The following is a 17248-nucleotide window of genomic DNA, read 5'->3' as shown; positions in this document are numbered from 1 at the left end:
TCACAGCCGAAGTGGTCCAAGAGTGGGCAGCCCAGGAGGGAATTTCGTGGGTGTTTCATACTCCGTATTACCCACAAGCAAATGGAATTGTGGAAAGAACAAATGGTCTACTAAAACGCTTCCTCAAACCACATAAGCCAGGATGGGCTGAGCGAGTGTGGAATGCAGTGACCAGCATCCACAGTCGCTGGGGAGTAAATGGATGCCCAAAGATCACAGCATTCTGTCCAAAACCTCCAACAATTATGCCAGCCCCACATGGCCCTGATCACCCTAGCAATCCATCTCATTTTCCAGGACAACCTGTCTTGGTTGAGCTTCCCACAGTGGGCAAAGTGCGACTGGTGTTGGACACGCCCCTTAACAAATACACCTGGAAGGCAAAAGATGGCTGTGGAAAAACTCATAGGATTCACACTAGATGGATTGTTCCCTCTTTCTAACCCAAGAAGCGAATTTGGGTTTTGTTTCATTTTCAGGAGGAAGCAAGCGACACAGACGCACCCACAGGAGTGAAGCAGACGCAGATTTTAATGTAATTTGGTTAAGATGTGTATGTTAATTTTTGCTATATTATTTGGGGATTTACCTATAAAACTGAAGGGAAGCCAGTTACCCCACCTTTACCCAAACCATATAACCCCCTTGAGGATAATGAATTTGTTTTGTTAGCAAAGACTGTAAGTCAAACCTTTAATCTAAGTCACTGTTGGGTTTGTGGAGCACCTCTAGGATTATCAAGCTGGCCGTGGGCTTCTGTACCACTTTCCCCATCACAGATTGTAAGCAACTACAGCGACACTGGAAATACTACCTGGGATGATAGTGGAACATGGCCAGTCCAGTTCTCTAATAAAGGGTAAATTTTGCTTGAATCGTACTCAGGAAGGAGGAGTTGATGTGGGGGAAAGTAAGTGTCAATGGACACTCACACATAAATTGGTTAACAAAGATAGAGGTATTTATATATGGTTGTGGCTTAATGAACAAGGACGCAGCAAAGGATTCAAAGGGTTTTGGTCAAACAAAAATGAAACCGAATATGCCAAATTACAAGGAAACAACTTTTATAATCAAACTTGTGAGTGGAAAAACGACACTGGGTCCTGGTATTGTACCATCCGGATAAATAATCACCTGAATGAGGTTTTCAGCCCTTTGGGAAGTAAAAACACAACTTATTTTCAAACCCCAAGGACTGCAGATGGACCATTTGCCAAAGGTACAAAAGCCAAAAAGGGCCATTATTGGATATGTGGACATACTGCCTACGAAGAATTACCAGCGAATTGGTCAGGGATTTGCTATATAGGGATTATCCGACCTCTGTTTTTCCTTCTCCCAGAGGCGGATAGTCCTCAATCGGGAATAAGTCTATATGATAAGCTAGGAAACAAAAGGATTGTCCGCAACAAGCGATCTGTTGAGTTTGAAATAGGTGGAACTCAAAAGTGGGGGAAAAATGAGTGGCCCCCTGAAAGAATTATTGAGCATTATGGGCCTGCCTCTTGGAATCCCAATGAACTGATACCAGGGGCAAGAGAACCAATTTATAATTTGAACCGTATAATTCAACTACAAGCAGTCTTAGAAACTATTACTAATAAAACTGCTAATGCTATAGACCTTTTAACTCAACAATCTCAACAGATGCGCACTGCAGTCCTTCAACATCGCATGGTTTTAGACTACCTACTAGCTGAAGAGGGAGGAGTATGTGGAAAACTAAATGTTTCTAACTGTTGTTTGGAAATAGACGATGTAGGTGAAGTAGTCCTTCAGCTAACCACAGACATTAGGAAACTAGCTCATGTCCCTGTTCAAACATGGAATGGCTGGAATGGTGATTTATGGTCTTGGTTACCTGGAGCACCATGGGTAAAGCAGCTTCTATTTTATCTCCTATGTGCATTTGCCGCTTTGATGTTTTTGCCATGTATTATTCCTTGTTTTGTTCAGTTAATCCAATGTGTTGTTTCTAACATGCAATTTATATCTACTGTCTCACCTGATGGTGTAAAGCAAATTCGTATCATTCGCCAACCAAAGCCTGTCACTGTCCCAATCATTTGAGCCTTATAGATGTTTCTAGGCCTAAACAGCACATGTGCTCTGGGCTGGGGGCGTCCATTTTGGCGGATCCCCGACTCAGGCGAGTCAGACCACCATCTATCTTCAGCTACGCAGTCTATGATAACAACCAGAATGTATACCCTTTTAATACTGAATTTTGTGGCTGTTGCTTTGTTAGCTCTTGCTATATTTTCTCTTGCGGCATGTATGTGTTCGTCCTGTAAGTGTCCATGTAAACCGTCTTGTAGCTGTACCTGTTCATGTAAACAACCACCTCCTTCCCCTCCCCGTCCCCAAAGACCGACAGCACATTCCTCGGCCCGGTCTGGGACACATCTTCTTTAACTTTGTTTGGTTAATAGTGTTACTGTTAACTTTTTATATGTTTGTTTAGAGTATTGTTGACATTGTTACGAATACTGTTGTTTATTTACCTTTGTTTAAATTTGGGATAGAAGTTTCTAGGCCCAAATGACGCATGCGCATTAGGAAAAGGGGGTTGGAAAGCGATTTTCCTGCTGCGCATGCTGACCCCAACTCCTGCAGACCAGAGCAGCAGACAGCATGGACTGCCAGGGCCTCAGACACTCTGTGGTATTTTGTTAAAACCGCGGGAAAAATGGAACATACATTAGGATTAATCTTAATTCACTTTGCAGGCTTTGCCTTGATGACCATTATCTTAATTCTTATTGTAATACTTCTGTTTTGTCCCTGTAAATGTCAATCATGTGAACTGCCGTCATGTTCTTCTGCTGATTCATTGGAGCCTTAAAATTTGTTTATAAGATGTTATTGGTTATATGTTTGTTAGTTAAAGATGTTCATATTTGTTATTCATGAAAAATTTGCTGGAAATCTTGTTTGTTATTGTATTTTGCGCTTTTTCTGGTCTTTCTCTCTCTCTCTCTGTACCGTTACCTTTCACGCCACCATGAAGACAGCAATGTTGAGCCACGGGGTGGTGTAAGGAACTGTGTTAGACTTTGCTTGTCTCAACATTGCTGTTGCACCACCACCACTTCCTGGCCTCGGCACCCTGTTGCCATGGAGGAGTACGTTCTGAAGGAGACAAAGGGTCCCCGACGACATCCACCTGAAGCTAAATCGGGGTGAGGAAGACGTGCGGGTTGGCACGACCAGTGCGAGCGCCTGGGCGTCCGCGCATGGAGGACCACGGGACCATGAGCCCCATGATCGGGGTAAGACGTGCAGGCTGGCACGAAATGGGCGGACTCTTTGGAAAGGTTGAGGGGACTGGGACAATAAAAGGACTGCGTACTCCTCCCTCGGTGTGCACCCTTTTTCGACGCTGGTTACTTGGAGCTGGGACCTCGTCGGAGCTTGGAGCTTGGAGCATCATCATCTGCACCGAGCCCGAGCCAACGGAGCATCGCTGGATCCCTGGTGGTGGTGGTGGTAATTAGCTGCATCTCTACCGTTTTCTTGCTTAGGGATTCTGACTTTCCCCTTCTTTTCCTCTCTGTCCTATCGCTGTTACTATTTGTTACGGCAAATAAAGTTCACAAGGCTATACAGCATCTCACCTCGTTTGTGTCTTAATCTCGCTCTTGGGATCGTTTAAGAACCCTCCCCGACATTGGATCGGGACAGCCTGAGATCTTTCTTTCTTCTCCTTTTCTTGACTAGCAAGGTCTCATGTCCATGACGCCTGTGTCCCCACTTGTGTGCCTCTGCCTGGGTGCTGCTGCGGAGGTTCCCCGGGTCATGGATCACATCACTAATCAAATCTTTAGAGCTTGTGGGCTGAGGAATACAGCTTGTAAGTATCAGCCTTATGATACTGTACTTTTAATGATAGGCCTTGCAGCAGTTAGATGTTGGTTCTCTTGCCTTCTCTCTTCTCTTTCCTCTGTCTTCTTTCCTATTCACTTTGAACAGATCACAGTGGTTGAAGAAGTACTTGGAGTGTGTGAGCCATGGGGTGGTGAAAGAGATGACTTGTAACTCCCTGAGACAGCTGTTTTCAGCAACTGGTGCCCAGCAACTTCCTTGAGATTGACATCTTCAGGCCACAGATCATGAGCATGGACTGTGCCAGATACATCAGCTACGAGCTCCAACTGTAGCACAGACTACACACCATCCTCCTGCTGCATCCAAAGTCACCCATTCCGCTGGCTGAGAACACTCTGCATCACCCCTCCTGCCTTAAAAGATTGTCATGACAGATGGAACCCAAAGTTATCAACTAAATGAACTCATTACACATTTTGGAGGGATGGCCCATAGACAAAAGGAATGATATCTTTGTGAATACAACAAAAAAAATAGGAAAAAGGATGGTGATTAATTAGAAAGTTGTGGGAAACATGGAACCTGAGCATAATGTTAATGGTATGGAAAAAGGGGTGGATACTGTCCTGGTTTTGGCTGTGATAGAGCTAGTTTTTCTTCTTAGTAGCTAGAACAGTGTTGTGTTTTGTATTCAGTAGGGGATTTGGTATGAGAAGAATGTTGATAATAGACTGGTGTTTTCAGTTGTTTCTAAGAAATCAAGGACTTTCCAACTTCCCCTGTCCTGCATATGTGCAAGGGCACAAGAAGCTTGGAGCAAGCACAGCCAGAGCAATGGACCCAAACTGGCCAATGAAATACTCCATATCATATAACATCATGCTCAGTGTGTAGATGAGGGTTGACCAGGAAGCTGGATCTCTTACTCCTGGGATAGTAGTTTTGAGACCTTGTCTTCTCTGGGAATGCTGGCTGGGAACAGGCTGGGTACCAGTCACTGGGTGGTGAACAATTGCCTTGTGCATTTGTATTTTTGTTTGTATTTTCTACTTTTATTATTATTATTATTAGCTTATTTTATTTTAATTATTGAATTTTTTTTATCTCAGCCAAGGATCCTCCTTAACTTTGCCCCTCCAAATATCTCCCCCATTCCCTGGGACAGCTGAGGGTGAGTGAGAGGCTGCGTGGTGTTTGGCTGCTGGCTGGACAGAAACCACAAGAGTGGCCAGTGCTTGAAATGGCTGATGGGGGAGGCTGGTGGGGTGATAAATGCCCTGGGACTCTTTTTCAGTCTGTTCATGCCACCAAGGGTACAGACTGGCCTCCTCTTTCCTGCATCTGCATGTCTCTGCTCCCCTCCAGGAGACTGGGCTCTATACCACACATCCACTGGAGCATGGGTGTCTGCATGATCAACCTGCATGGTCGCACAGCTCAGCTGACATAGGTGTTGTCTTCTCCCGGGCACTTTCAGGCCAAGCCCACCCCAGCTCTTCCCATCTTCCCTGCCTGCTCCCCAGCTCAGCACCACAATGAAGCCCAGTCTGGGCTGCAGGGTGCTGCAGAGCTCTGGGCACTCACCCCACAGCCCCTGCTGTGAAATGTATAGCAGCTGCTGGGAGGCAGAGCAGGGTCTCAGCCTTCCCATCAGCCCCAGGGATGGAGCTTCACCATGGGATGAGGAAATGGAGGCTGGTGAAACTGCAGAACTTCTGGTCTTGGGTCCAGGTGGTCCTGGACCAAGGCACCACAGACTGAATGTTCACAGTCAGAGTCAGCCTCTGTCCCAAGGCCAGCACAAGAATCCTGTGCAGGTGACAGCACATCCTGCCCAAAGCGGGTGCCTGTAAGAAGAGGTTTTTCTTTTTCAGGGATTCCTCCTAACAAGCAGAAAAATGCTCCCTTGCTCTTTTCCAAAGCCATCCCTGCTCCCCAGAGAGCCCTTCCTGATGTGAACGTATCTGTGCTGTCCTGGCCAGCCGTTCCTGATCTCCTGGCATTGCAGATCCTTTGTTAGCCCACAGGTTCACCTTTTCCTCCAAGATGCTCTACCTTAGATGGTCACTCACTTAATGAAGCACCACACACTGTCCACCCAGACTCACACACTGTCCCTGGAGATCCCCTGAGCTCTCCTGGCAGCTCCTGATTCCTCTCCAGGATGGATTCTGACATGAGTCCCACTGCAGGTGGGACAGCTACAGGCAGAAAAATAAAACACCAGTTGCTGTCTGCATCGACATGTGCAACCAAGAAGGGAGGTCTTTGTCCAACCCTTCATCCCTAACAGATCCCCCTGGGACTCTGAGATTGTCTCTCTGATTCCATCAAGAACCTCAGAAGACCAAAAGTCTTTTTGAGGGAACAGCTCCACTGGTGTATTCCCAACCTAAGCACTGGAAGAGGCATCCAGGCTTCTGGCCCTGCTGATGTTGCTGGCACGGAGACCAGCTCTGACACCATGGTCCACATGGCCTGCTCCTGCCTGCAGCCACAGGGGTGCCACTGTGGACACAATGGGACTGTCAAAAGCTACAGAAGAGCTTGGGGGGTGACACAAATGCAAGGGCACAGCGGGACAGTGTGGAAGTGAGGAGAGCCCAGCACTGAAAAGGCCACGTCCTGCTGCTGTCCTTGGACGTGGCTCCAGGAAGCAGTATCCCCAGCCCACAGGCAGCAGAGAGGCAGTGCCTGCCGAGGCAGCGAGGGGCAGCCCTGAGGGGCACTGGGGCTGCTCCTCCATGGAGCAGCTGGGCCCTTGGCTCCTGAATCCCTTCTGCCTGCTGGGGCTGGGCCCCAGCTCCAGAGCAGATCTAGGAGATGGGAGTAGAGGCAAAGGATTATAGTCTGGCTTCTTTAGCTATGCAAAGAGCCTGATCCCTTATGTTACAACAGGTTTAACAGAAGGAAGAATAAGGTTTCAAACTTAAGAACAAGTTGTATGAATAATACAAAATTAATATTATCACAACTGTAACAAATAAATATAAACTAAACAAACCAAATGGAAGAACAAGAGATAGGCTGGGATTTTACTGAATTCCTGGGAGTTATACGAGGATGGTGGGCACCTTATTAACGCTGGAATAACATGTATACATATAGTTTCCTCAGGGCATCTTTGATCTCCTGGTTCCTCATGCTATAGATAAGAGGGTTCACTGCTGAAGGCACAACTGAGTACAGAAATAATCCAACCAGTTCCAGAGATGGGGAGGAAATGGAGGGGGGTTTCAGGTAGGCAAACATTCCAGTGCTGATAAAGACGGAGACCACAACCAGGTGATGGAGGCACGTGGAAAAGGCTTTGTGCTGTCCCTGCTCAGAGGGGATCCTCAGCACGGCCCTGAAGATCTGCACATAGGACAGCACAATGAAAAAAAAACCAAAAAAACCTGCCAAAGAAAAGGAGGCGTTAACCATGAGAAATCCAGCTTCCCTGAGGTAGGAGTTGAGCAGGAGAGCTTGAGGATCTGGGGGATTTCACAGAAAAACTGGTCCAGGGAATTGCCATGACAGAGTGGTAGTGAAAATGTGTTGGCTGTGTGCAGGAGAGTCCAGAAAATCCCACTGCACCAGGCAATTTCTGCCATGTGGACACAAGCTCTGCTGCTCAGGAGGGTTCCGTAGTGCAGGGGTTTGCAGATAGCAACATAGCAGTCATAGGCCATGACATTGAGAAGAAAGTATTCTGCTGAGATCAAGAAAAGGAAAAAAAGACCTGGGCAACACATCCCAAGTAGGAAATGTGATAGACAGTAAACTGTTTGTTCATCAAATTCCATTAAAAATACTGGGAACTCGTGACATGTTATTCCATAAACTATGTAGGCCTAAGCTTCATCTTAACTATTACACTGTGTAACGACTAACTGACTACAAGTGCTTATCTAAGTTGAAATGCTGAAGCAAGGACTCCTACTATACAAAAGACTGAAAAGAGGGAGAAAGGGAAGAAGGACAAAGGGGAGAAAAACAAAAGGGAGAAGAAGAAGAAAAAAGGGGGTAGTGTCTATACTCTGTAAGATATAAACAAAAGCTTTGTGAGCCACTCTCAGGAAAGCAGGAAATACAAGGAGTTGGTGACGCGAGGAAGACCCGGATGGAGCGACCCCCTAGCTGCAAAGTGCGCAGACGCAGAGTACACCTCTCAGAGAGACCCGGATACCGGAAGGCGGAGGATATAAAAAAGATGGACCCTCGGGAAGTGAGTGCGCGCCGTTGGTGGAGCAAGGACTCCCCGGCCGCCCAGCGCTGTTTTGCTTGTTGCCGCTTGCTAAATAAACAATTGAAATTTTGATTGGCTCTGACTCACATCAATTTGAGAAATCTACTTATAACAAAATTGGTGCCGTGACTCGGATAGAGGCAATCTGGTGGGAAGCCCCATACGGGGAGGCGCACCCCGCTGAGTTCAGCGGCCCCGGCTGAGTGCTATCACATCACACCCTCTACCGACGAACTCCAAAACTCGGCAACAAGCAAAAGAATACCGGTAACCCTGTAATCTTTGTGCACGAAGCCTCGGACGAAGATGCAGGGTTGCGTGAGTATAGGCCGGTTACCATTCGGATGGGGTTGGGTTTCCCGGAGCGTGGTGTGTGAGACGCCCAGCAGGGCGAAGTGAGTGCGGACCCCTCGGTAGTGCAGTTCCCATGTCCCGCGAGGGACTGGGTCACGAAAAGGGGGAAGCGAATTGTGTGAGTGTGTGAAGGCACTCCGGAAGATGGGACAGAAGAAGAGCAAGCCTTCTGATCCCATAGGTGGTGTGGGACCCAAGGTGAGGTACCCCCAAATACCACCAGATAGCCCTTTAGGCTTAATGTTAAACCATTGGGAAAATTACCCCTTTAGGTGGGGTAAGGACAAAGTAGAAATGATTTATTATTATATGGAGGTTCGGGGAGGGAAACAAATCAGGGGCGACCATCTCTATTGGCCTGGGGTTTTTTTTTGGGTCCTTTGAAGAGTGGGTCTGTCAAGCCTTAAACATTTATGTCAATTCAAAGGAACCCTTTAGTTTGGAAGAAAGTTAATATGCACAGGCATGCGAATGATATGCAGTATTAAAGGCTTTACAATTACTAAAAGAAAAAGTGGGAACTATATATACCAATTCTAGATATGCCTTTGGAGTAGTACATACCTTTGGAAAAATATGGGAAGAGAGAGGCTTAATCAATTCTCGGGGGAAAGACCTAGTACATCAGGAGTTAATATCACAAATTTTGCAAGCTATACAAGGGCCCAGCGAAATTGCGGTAGTACACTTAAAGGGACACTAGAGGGGGCTCAATCCTTTAGTACGGGGGAATAACCTTACTGATCAAGAGGTAAAGAGAGCAGCGCTATTAACACTGCACTTGGATGATCCGATAGAGACCAGAAAGCGGTGTGTTAATTGTGGAGATAATTACCTCCCCTGTTATGCTTGCTGGGACGATTTCGGGGTAGACGGCATAGAATGTGTATGTGAAAGACCAGGGTTTAAGTAGTGCTTTTTCCATGAAAATTCCTATGAAACTTTAAACTTTACTATTCAAGAACAAACAAAATTAAATCAAATGGGGATTAAACAGAAAGCTAATGGAAAATGAGAACTCCCGGACGGCAGAGAAGTTCTCCCAAAACCCATAACTACCAAGATAATACAGCAATTCCATAAAAACACTCATTGGAAAACTCAGACATTAGTGGATCAATTTACAACTAAATACATGTACATTGAGAAATATGATATAGCCAAACGAGTGATAGGAGAATGTCTCGTTTGTCAAAAAGTAAATAAACATCAAATAAGAAAACAAGTATATGGAGGGCGAGAATTGACTCATAAACCTTTTGCAAAAATACAAATAGACTTTACCGAATTACCAAAGGTGGGAAGGTATAAATACCTATTAATAATTATAGATCATTTAACCCAATTTGTAGAAACCTTTCCCACAGCCTGAGCCACAGCTCACACAGTAACAAGGATATTACTTGAAGAAATTATACCTCGGTATGGAACAATAGAAACAATAGACTCAGATAGGAGTCCACATTTGGTATCCAGAGTAACCAAAGAAACTTTGACTGCCCTGGGTACACAGTGGCAATACCATACCCCATGACACTCGCAGAGCTCAGGAAAAGTTGAACATATGAATGAAAAAAAAAAAAAAAACAAAAAACACCAATTTACCAAATTGATATTAGAAACTAAAATGTCATGAATAAAGTGTCTCCCTTTAGCATTGTTAAATATCAAAACTCAACCCCGAACCGATGTAAGTATTTCTCCCTTCGAAATGTTATGTGGGATACCCTATGATTTAGAAATACCACCAGATCACCCCCAACTTGAAGAATTAAAGATAAAATCCTATCTGATACAGCTAATGACAAGGAGAAAACAACTACAGGCCCGGGGGATGGTAGTACAAAGACCTCCATTGGATGTGACCATGCATCAAATCCAACCAGGAGATAAAATACTAACCAAATCATAGAAAGAATCTTCTTTGACCCCCCGTTGGGAAGGACCCTATGTTACTCTTATCACTACAGAAACTGCTGTTCAGACTGCTGAAAAGGGGTGGACACACGCAAGCCGAGTAAAGGGACCTATACAGGATCCGGCCTGGAAAGTGACCAACCTTCCTGGGGATCTACGAGTCACCCTTCGGAAAACCTGAAAGAGCTCTCTACACATTGTGAGATAAGAACCTACGAAGGACTCGATGAGTGAGACCCTAATATTTTGTCCAATTGAAACTTGTATTTGTTTTCCTTTTATATACATAAAGTATAATGTATGTAAAGAAGGCTGGGGGATTCATAATGCACATGGAATAAATCTCTGGTCTAGTTGTAATCAGTGTTATTAACAAGAATGGAAATTAACTAATCAGGCCCTAAAAATTGGAGTAAAAACAGGAAAATAATTGAAGATTCTAAAACTTGATGGAAAATATTTACTAAAGGGATAAATCCTGAAAGAGAGTGCACTCACTCTAATTGACCTACTGAATAACACCCTCAGATCCTAAGGGTGATCTGTAGAAAGCAGATCCCCTGGGTCCCCTGTCGTGAACCCACGGTCAAAGATAAAAACTGGGAGACCTATGTGTCCCGGAATAGAGACAAACGTACCCCTGAAGAATACGGCTGCTGCCGAGAAGATGGAACACCCTGCTGCTCTAAGCAACAGAGTAGGCAGAGGAGGCAGAGACGTACCAAAGTGGGGAAAAACTTACTGCCCTACTCTGAAGAAAAAAAGGCCTCTGAGGGAGAAGGGCCAGACGAAAGTACCAGACACCCTGATACAAAAGAGACTAAAAAAAAAAATAAAATATACAAATCTATAGAATCCCGCCAGCCTTCTATTGGAGCTATTGGATAGTCTGGCTAAGTGTATTAACTACAATGAATACACTACCAGAATGGGCTAGAATGACTAACCAATCCCACCAACCTTTTGAACATACCCTAACTAACCAAATTATATGGCCTTGGACAGACGCTTATTATGGACATACAGGAAGTATGAATACAGATTTGTATGGAACAAAGTTAGCAACTACCATACTAAGCAATAACCTAACACTCCAAACATATAAATGGGAGAATTCATCCCATACCTAGACAACTAAAAAAGGAAATGAGATACAGATAGGCTACAGAGTATTCAATGTAAATGTGATAATAAGTCAGCACCCTTTAATTCAAACCGTCCGTCAACCCCCTTTTACGCAAATCATTATCAGAGACAAAACAGAATCTAAAATAACTCAAACCCATTGTGAATCAGAGACCTGTTGGTATGCATTTACTGCAACCCAACCAGTGTCCATAGTTTGTTTGAGAGGAACCAGGTCAGGAAATCAAACTATATCTTTCTGATCTCCATTGAACATACAGGAGGAAACTACAACCACAACCCACGCTCCCGAAGAGACTACTCAGACTACTCATACTGTTCCAACACAACCAACAGTCGTGCTTAACCCAAGAATTTTTGAAATTAGACCATATGCAATTAGAAATACAGGTTTATTAGAAATACATGCTGTTTAACCTGGTGTAGTCTCTCAAACAAGTTGAATTGCTGATGCAAAATAATGTTTCAAATATTCAGACAACCTGTTCACCTTTCCTAAAGACTTCTTACGAAGGATGAACAACCTGACTACAAAAACAAACTCCTCACACAAAAAGAACGCAGAGAGACTTAACCAGTGCATTGGGAACAGGATTGGGAGTTTTAAATAGTATTGATTCGGAGGGGATAATGAACAAGTGACTACCTCAATTAGTGATTTAACTAATATACAACGACCTTTACAATCTTCCTTATTGACTTTGGGGACTAACCAATAACTGTTGTCAAATATATTACCAAAAAGGGAAAAGGTAAATATAAAAGATCATGAATTGATTACAGATACACTCAGTGTACTCCAAAATAACCTCTCTTTAACTCTCAGCTGCATCTAGACTCAAATATGGATGCAGTCGATAGCTACCTCAATTATAAGAGAAGGTGAAGAAGGTATTCTTCCTACTGAAATTCAGAGAATAATTTAGGACAGTGCTACTCATTTTGAAAAGAAACTCCAATCCTGGTGGAACCTGGTAAACTTTACCTATGACCCCATTACAAACACAGCTACTACCTTTATACTCACTATTTACAATGCCACCATATACCAAATTTATCCTGTCATTGCATTAGGGCTGAATCACAACGGGACCATACTCTATCCTTCTGAGCATAGAGTATGAGCCTGAAAGGTAAACGAAAAATGACAAACTGTCAATCTAGAATCTTACATTGTACGAGAACAACAAGAATTCATTTGTGAAGGCAATACAATTGAGACACAAGATATTTGTTTAGATACCAAACAAAATATTTGTCACTTTGAGGTCCATCCCAATGAAAATCCTAAAACGGTACTTATATATTGACAAAAGTTGTGTATGTTTGAGGACGGTTTGTGAATTCTTAACCGTAGACAAGGTCATAGTAGAGACAAAAAAATTATTCAAATCTCTGTGTTTACAATTTCACAAAAATAATCAGATGTGACTTTTCCTATTTAACCCCGGTCATGTCTTACCAACTCCTGCAATCCAATTATACATTAATACATAATCTACAACCTACACCCATTGGAATGAATCTCACTTTGGTTAGAGAGTTACTTCAACACAAAGACTTAGTTAGAATTTTAGAAAAAGTTAAAGAAAACGGACAGAAAACTCTAATAACTGTTCATCACAATGTGGAAAAAAATACACGAAGTCTTGGAAAGAACAAAAAAAAATGCAGAACATAACTGGTGAGACACCCTTTTTGAATGGTCACCTACTGCTACAGGCATCTTGAACAAATTGTGTCACCCCATTGTGGTTCTCTTGATATTAATCTTAATCAGTTTGACTTTGTCAATAATATTATATGTCATAACTTGAAGAATGATGCAACGGGTAACATATCTGATATCTGTCACCCGTCCAATACTCATTAAAACCAAAAACGACCAATTAAATAATGACTCTAAATTGAAAAAAACTCTCCTGTTAAATCAACAAAAATTACAACAATTTAATGAACAAAATGATAAAAAAAAAAAAGGGGGGGATTGTGATAGACAGTAAACTGTTTGTTCATCAAATTCCATTAAAAATACTGGGAACTCGTGACATGTTATTCCATAAACTATGTAGGCCTAAGCTTCATCTTAACTATTACACTGTGTAACGACTAACTGACTACAAGTGCTTATCTAAGTTGAAATGCTGAAGCAAGGACTCCTACTATACAAAAGACTGAAAAGAGGGAGAAAGACAAAAGGGAGAAGAAGAAGAAAAAAGGGGGTAGTGTCTATACTCTGTAAGATATAAACAAAAGCTTTGTGAGCCACTCTCAGGAAAGCAGGAAATACAAGGAGTTGGTGACGCGAGGAAGACCCGGATGGAGCGACCCCCTAGCTGCAAAGTGCGCAGACGCAGAGTACGCCCCTCAGAGAGACCCGATACCGGAAGGCGGAGGATATAAAAAAGACGGACCCTCGGGAAGTGAGTGCGCGCCGTTGGTGGAGCAAGGACTCCCCGGCCGCCCAGCGCTGTTTTGCTTGTTGCCGCTTGCTAAATAAACAATTGAAATTTTGATTGGCTCTGACTCACATCAATTTGAGAAATCTACTTATAACAGGAAATGTCCCCATTGTCCAAGAGGGAATTGGCCATGGCTTTGGGGAGAGTGGTGGAGATGGAGTCCAGGTCGAGGAGGGAGAGGTTGCGGAGGAAGAAGTACATGGGGGTGTGCAGGTGGTGGTCACAGGCGATGGCAGTGATGATGAAGCTGTTGCCCAGGAGGACAGCCAGGGAGATGCCCAGGAACAGACAGAAGCGCAAGAGCTGCAGCTCTTTGTGCAAGGATGAAAAATTTGATTACGGAGCTCCTGTTAGATATTTGGTCTGTCATTGGCACTGGGGGCTCTGTCCAAGGAGAAAAAAGCAGTGAACAGTTAGGACTGAATTCTCTGGGCAAAACTTCCTCCATTTCTGAAAAGAAACCCACACCCCTGGCCTCTGTCCTTACAGAAAGACCTTCATGCATCTCCCGGGCTGGAGCTCTGGTGTTTGCTGGCTGAGGGTGCAATGAGGAGCAGGGATTCTGCTGTGGGCTCTGCAGGAGTCAGTCCTGCTGTGCCCCAACAGGCAGAGAGGAACTCGCAGTGATTGCTGTTTAACTTCACTTATGAAATCATAGAGATTTCAGCCCTGTCCCTCCCAGTGCCCCCGGCTACAGAGCAGAGCTGTGGGGCTTTGCTTTTCTTGTTTTTGCTCCTGTTGCCCTGTCCTACCCGAGGAGTGCGTTCTGAAGGCAGACAGCCTGGACATTTCTGCTACGCTACAAGTGCTCCACTGAGAGTCCGGGGATGCAAACGGACAGAGCCTTAGTGCAGAGTGAGGAGAGCCAGGCTGTCCATCAGACTTGCTCTCAGCTGCCCTGGGCTTGCACCTCTGGAATCTGGAGGAGGATCACACCCAGCTGTTCCCTAGACAGGAAATCAGATGTTGCTGAGAGCAGAGGAATCCAGTTGGAAACTCCCTTCCCCAGTAAAGATCTCTGAGCTTTTTGGTTCCCTGAAGATGGGATGTCTGGCAAAAAGACCCAGCTTTATCCCCGGCCCATGGACAGTGTTGCCAAGAGACCCACAGGCTAGAAGGGGGTTTGGGCACCTTGCTCCCATGGTCACAGCTGCATGGAAGGACCTGCAGGGTGAGTTGCTGAGCTACAGATGAAGAACCCATCTCCCCAAGGCACTGCTGTCAGCCTGAGTCTCTCAGTCCCTGCCAATGTCTCTGGTGCCTGGAGCTGTCCCTGCCTCGAGCTGTATGTCTTTCCCCTTTTCTCCTCCCTGTCAGTGCTCACAGCCTCCATCCCACCCACTGCATGCTCAGCTCTGCCCTGCAGACCCATCCTGGCAGCAGGGCACTGCCCAGGGGCATCTCTGTGTCTACAAGTCCTAAGGAGCAGCTCAGGAAACCACTGACAAGATGATTGAGTTTTCTGTAGGAAATGAATGGGTGAGGGAACTTTATCAGTTTTCCCAAAGACCTACTAATCTGTCAGGTCAATGTTGTAGGAGTCTTCCCCTCTTGTCCAAACCTGACGGCTGCATTATTATTCCCCCACAAGCACAGCAGGAAACTGAAAGCACAGACCCTGGGAAGCACCTTTCCTTCCAAGTAGCCCCTGCCTTGATGAGGTTCTTGAAAAGCTGCCTCTGCCAGTGCCCTGGGGGTGATCTGGAGCTGTGAGAAGCCCTGACCCACCCAGCACCCTCTGGACAGCAGCAGGACCCTGCCCTGTCCGGGGTCTCTCCTTCTCCCCACAGCTTCTCCCCACAGCGCCGTGGAGAGCTCCCTGGGCAGGCTGAGTGCTGACCCTGGCAGGCGGCAGAGTCCCTGTCCCAGCACACAGCCCCTGGGGTGCAGGGACCCTGCTCTGAAGGACAGCCCTGGGCACCCATGGCTGTACCCCCGGCTGCACACCCCTGCAGCCGTCCCGTCCCGTCCCTGGGAGAAGGCAGCCGTCATGGCCTGTCCCTCTGACAGTGCAGCAGGGAAGCCCTGCTCTGGAGCACGTCCTCCTCCTCTAGACAGGAGGGAGATTCCTGGGGGCTGTGCTGGCTTTACAAGGTCCCTCCATGAAGCTCATGTTCATTGCCATGAATGGAGATACTTACTGTGTCAAGGGCTCTGAAGATTTCTCCCTCGGTGAGCTCTCAGCCGTCCATCCACTCCAGACCACCTTTAAGTTCTCTCTGCCTCACTCCTCTCATGTGCCTGCAGGCAGTGCCCTCAGCCCTGTTGCGCTTTGCAGAGGAGCTGCTCCTGGGCAGAGCTGTCTCTCTGCAGTGTAGCCCACTTGCCCTGAGCTCCCTCCGTCCCAGGAGCCCGGCCCAGCTCCACAGCACAGGACCAGCCCGAGGCATTTTAATGAACCCTTGGATGGGTTTGGTGCTGAGTCCACGAACCTCAGACACAGAGAAGAAGCTGAAGAAAACGCTGAACAAGTCAAAGTTAGAAACAAACTATGAAGTTTCTTGTGGCTTTAATGGGACCCACTGAGGGACACTGTTGACAAAATGTCCCCAGGATCCAGTTAGAGCAGAAATGTGGAGGCAGTGATGGCAGGTAGTGAAAAGCAAAGGAAAGGTGGCTCTGATGCTGAGGAAACCTGAATCTGTCTCATGAAGCCCAAGGACCAAGCCCTGACCTCATTAACCAAAGGGCCAAGCCGTGACCCTCAGCCCCTGGGAAGAGAGATCCTGTCCCTCACTCATTCCCCAGGGCCTTTCTGGGGCAGTGGGTGATGGAGATGTGCACCTCCCAGGATCCTGAGTAGGGACAAGGGGACAATGAGGCCCCAGTGCTGCAGGGACTGTGCCTCCTCATAGGCATCCGTGTCAGAAACAGCCATAGCCAAAGTTAGGAAGAGGTTGACTCTGTTGGAGGCTTTCAGCTTTTCCACAACCCTCTGTCACCTCTACCACAGGCTGTCCTATAGTGTTGTATCACCTTCGCCTCTTTCCCTGCAGGCTGTAGTCACCCACCCAGCTGTCCCACCTTGCTCTCAACTGAGCATCTTCCTTCCTTTACTGATATCTCACTGCCCTCACTGCCTCTTCCTTAAAACAAAAATCTTTGGGCTGATCCAGAGTCCTGGGTAATGCATTGCACCACAGCACTGCCCTAGGAGTGACATTTTTTTCCTCCAGTGTGCGCCTCCTCAGCTACACTTTGTGCCATCAACTCTTTCTCATGATGTATCCTACTTCAGGAAAAAGCTCCATCATCTCTGAAATCATCCCTCAGTCACTCTCAGGCTACTGCTATATGGCTGGAGCCT

At 45.8% G+C, this 17248-nt stretch overlaps 1 pseudogene; it reads right to left on the bottom strand.

Annotated features, from left to right (window-relative positions):
• Nucleotides 1-6909: 6909 nt before the first annotated feature.
• On the bottom strand, nt 6910-7505 carry LOC141927778 (olfactory receptor 14J1-like; annotated as a pseudogene).
• Between the last annotated feature and the right edge of the window lie 9743 nt (nt 7506-17248).

This window comes from Strix aluco, chromosome 10, assembly GCF_031877795.1.
Source record: "Strix aluco isolate bStrAlu1 chromosome 10, bStrAlu1.hap1, whole genome shotgun sequence".
In the NCBI taxonomy this organism is placed as follows: domain Eukaryota; kingdom Metazoa; phylum Chordata; class Aves; order Strigiformes; family Strigidae; genus Strix; species Strix aluco.
Note: the sequence above shows the minus strand (reverse complement) of the source record. Positions and strands in the feature narration are given on the sequence as shown.